Source organism: Eubalaena glacialis, chromosome 12 (genome assembly GCF_028564815.1).
Source record: "Eubalaena glacialis isolate mEubGla1 chromosome 12, mEubGla1.1.hap2.+ XY, whole genome shotgun sequence".
Lineage (NCBI taxonomy): Eukaryota > Metazoa > Chordata > Mammalia > Artiodactyla > Balaenidae > Eubalaena > Eubalaena glacialis.
The window spans coordinates 64,862,532-64,866,927 of record NC_083727.1 but is presented as its reverse complement, the minus strand read 5'-3'; the positions used below and the strand labels follow the sequence as shown (position 1 = coordinate 64,866,927).

Genomic DNA, 4,396 nt, shown 5'->3' with positions numbered 1-4,396 from the left:
CACAGGACATAAAGATCTTCTCTAGTGGGAGTTAACAGATATAGCCCTCCCAGCTCCTGTCGGAAGATATATGCAGCACAAGATTAGGAAATGCCTATTATTATATTGTTTTTATTGTATCATAAATATTCATAGCATCATACCACAGAGGAAAATTGTGCCAAAGGAGAGATGATAGAATTCCAGCATCAATGAGCTTATGGAGCAATATAATATGCAGAAAGAACAGAAGGAGAAATGTAATATACTGACTTTTAATTTTTATTTGAGACTGATGCTCATGGCTATCTAAAGCTAGCCTCATTAGCAGAGGAGCAAAATAAATATACCAGTACAGGAGGGAAGCACACTACAAATTCCAAATTCTAGATTTGACAGACTTATTTATTGCATACATATGATGAAAATGTAACTATTACCATTTATAATTATGCTTTGCAGTCAGGTTTTGTTTTCCCTTTGTAAAAATGCACACACATAATGTGCAAGAGACATTGGATAAGGACAGTTTAATTATCCTCTCAAGAACAAATATCTTTGTATGGTCAAAGGTACCACACAGGGTGTTCACATAAGATGGGCATTTCCTTTTTGATATTCCCATCTGGGCCTGCCTTGAAACTGAAAACTAAAAGGGGCAAATGCAGAAGTTAATACATCAAGACTTAGTCTTCCTAAAATATTTTGCATCTCAAGAATAAACCCATAATGAAATACATTTCATTTCGGCTTAGCTTTCTCAAAAGCCACCTACTGCAATTGCTTCGAATCATGCTGCGTATGCAATCTATCTTGCAACAAAGTCTAAATTAGTTTGTATCTGTATTACAGAAGCTAAACACAGCTGAAAGGTAGGCCTGTGAAAAGACATTTGTGTACATTGTCATATACCCAACAAAGCAGATCTTCTGGTTTGAATTCCAACTTTGGGATCCAGTTCTATCAGTAGCTTTGTGTAGACATGAGCATACGGTGGCACTGACTTTGAATTCTAAGAATGTGGGTCCAGTTTGATTATATTTGCAACGTCTCTATGCAAACCACTAGAGGAAGGGGCATTGTCAAATAAATAATAATAATATAATAGCTAACATTTATTCATTTTTTTCTACTTATCAGGCATGAGATAAACATTTATATGCAATTTCTTATTTAATTCTCACCCCAGTCCTAATGAGGCAGGTACTATTATCTCTTATCTCTATTATGTACATGAGGGAAAGCAGGCTTAGAAGGTTATGTAACTTTCCCGAACTCATAAACCTGTTAAAAGATAGTATCAGGACTTAGGCCAAGGTCTCTATGACCTTGGAATCCAAGATCTATGAATGACCTTGAGAAACACTTAAGTACAATCTAGGATTCTGCAAAGAAATGAATCTAAAATTGACCAGAGAAAGAAAGATGAGGCATGCAATTCAAACTCAATTTGTTAGAACATATTATTAAAAATGTTTTGTTATACTCTCCCACACTGGGAAGTTATCTTTATCAAGAATCCTGAGTCACAGAGTGCAAATCCAACCTGGCAAAGTGCCCTGCAAATACAAGCTGCTGTAGGTGATTCAGCATGAAACATCATCTTTTTCAGAATCTCACACTCAGTCCATTATTATAATTCCAATGGTAATGTCAATATCTCAATTTTATAGCTGAGTATCTCAACAATACCTTGTTATATAAAATTTTCTTAATTTAAAGAAATACCTTATAAAGGTTTTAAGTTAAATATAGAGTCTATGTTTAGGGCAAATCATTGAGTATAGAGCAGTCTTAGGAATTCAATACATATTGATCAGAAATAATAGTTTTTTAATCTTGCAAAATGACTTACCCAATAAAATGTTTAAATGACCTTTATAATAAATACAGATAGAAGCTGGACAATTACATGATTTAATTGTGCTCTAATATCTGAATTATTTTCCTTTGAAAGTAAAATGAACTCTGATTAAAATTTTAATGGAGTAAATTAATCACCACTTCATATGAAAGTTATAAAAAAGTATTAAAAATAACTGTAACTACAATAATTTGTTAATGGATACATAAGATAAAAGATGTAAATTTTAACATCAAAATTATAAAATGTGTGTGTGCATGGGTGGGATAGTAAAAATGTTAAGCTTTATTATGCATTCAAAGTTAAGTTATTATCAAGCTTAAAATAAAATGTTATAAATATGAGATGTTTTATGTAAGCCTCATGGTAATCACAAGGCAAAAACCTATGTAAATACACAAAAGATAAAGAGAAGGGAATCTAAGCATACCACTACAGAAAATCATCATATCAAAAGAAGAGAGCAAAGGAAGAAGAAAGAAACAAAGGAATTATAAAACAGTCACAGAACAACAAATAAAATGGAAAAGTAAGTCTTTACCTTTCAACAATTACTCTAAATGTAAGTGGACTAAATTCTCCAATCAAAAGGCATAGAGTGCCTGAATGGGTTAAAAAACACAACATTCAAATATATGCTAACTACAAGAGACCTCAGCTTTAAGGACACACACAGACTGAAACTGAAGGGATGGAAGAAGATATTCCATGAAATGAAGCCCCAAAGAGGGTAGGGGTAGCTATACTTATACCAGATAAAATAGTCTGCAATAAGAGACAAAGGAGGTTATTATATAATATTAAAGGAGGCAATCCAACAAAAGGATATAACATTTGTAAGTATTTATGTACCCATATTGGATCCTCTAAATATATAAGGCAAATATTAACAGATATGAAGAGAGAAATAGACAGCAGTACAGTAATAGTAGAGGACTTTGATACCCTACTTTCAACAATTGATAGATCATCCAGACAAAAAAATCAATAAAGAAACATTGGACTTAAACTACACACTAGACCAGATGGACCTAACAGACATATAAAAAACATTCCATCCAAAAACAACAGAATAGGCATTCTTCTCAATTGCACATAGAACATTCCTCAGGATATATCATGTGTTGAATCTGAACGAGGCTGCAGCACCTGTGCAGACATGGCCAAGTGGGGCTGGGGACCTGCCCTGGATCATGGAGGAGTGGGAGGACAGACCAACATGAACAACTGGCAATGGACAGAGCAGGATGTCACCAGCTGGTCCAAGGGGAAGTTCGATGAGCTACTGGTGGTCACTGTTGTAGAGAATAGGCTGGCTGCTGCAAGATCAGTAAGCTGAAGCAAGTGGAAAATGAGGTTTTCTGCAGCAGCTGGAAAGGAAAGCGTATTTCATTTTATGATTGGAACATCAAACTGGGTTAGAAAGGTATAATTAAAGAATCTAGAGCAAAGCACAAGGGATTGATAGAAATATTCAACCTTTCTGAAGAAAATGAAGTAGATGACATTGAGGCAAATGTGAGTAAAAATAAAGATGGGGACATTATGGAAATTGAAGGCACTGCCAAGAGCAGGGAGGCTTTTTGAGATTGCCTGAAGGCACGTAGGAAGGAATTTAAGATGGGAATGATTTACCAAAAAAGCTATGACAACTCAGGAATTGCCACTTGTTAAAAGGAGACTGAGTGAGAATACCTTGCAGGCCCCATCTCCCATGGCATTGGGCATCAGGATTCCCAATGTGGCGGCACTGCACATGATGGAACTATTTGACACATTTGTAGAGAAGCTGTATAGTGTCTTCAATGTGAAAGTTTGGTGCACAAATTTTATAAGTTTCCTGCTGTATTAGAAGATGAAAAGGGAAGGAAATCACAAATGTTTGATGGGAAAATCACCGTAAATGTATGGAATTGTTAACAAATGAAAATATAATCATTAAGTGGAGATGTAGGAACTGGCCAGAAGTTGAACTGAATTTTGCGCCCCATCCAAGGTAACTGAAATTACAATTGAAATGTAAAGGACTTCCTGTTTGTAAAGAAGAAAACATGAGATTCTGTTGGTAGAAGCAGCATTTTGAAGAAATGAAAGGTTTACTGCAGCTGACCACCCTAGATGGTTGAATTAGTTAGAAGATTTTATAAGGGCATTACTTTTTGTAATCAGAAAGTGTCAAGTTAACATTTTCCCTACTATTACTTTTAAAAATGAAGACAAAAACTCTTAATTCATATTGGATGAAATCCATGAACTTATACAGAATTTAAAGCATTGTTTGTATCTTTACTATGACTAGACTCTGCATTGAGTTAAAAGCAGCAAGTAACCTGAAATTAGGTATTAACATTACCTCCCATAGATGATCCTCTGGGGATAGATTGAGTCCCTGAGTACAGATAGTTGAAGTTTCCCAAGCTAAATGTTGTCCTAGAAAACTTACTTTCAGCCGTGGTTTTAGCTCAGGAAGACACAAAAAATAAATGGCATGTTGATACCATTCCCTTAAAAAACAAACAAAAAATTCTCTTTCTTTTTCCTCTAAAACATATT

At 34.7% G+C, this 4,396-nt stretch overlaps 1 pseudogene; it reads left to right on the top strand.

Annotated features, from left to right (window-relative positions):
- Positions 1-2,364: 2,364 nt before the first annotated feature.
- Positions 2,365-3,969, top strand: LOC133102246 (activator of 90 kDa heat shock protein ATPase homolog 2-like; annotated as a pseudogene).
- The last annotated feature ends 427 nt before the right edge of the window (positions 3,970-4,396 follow it).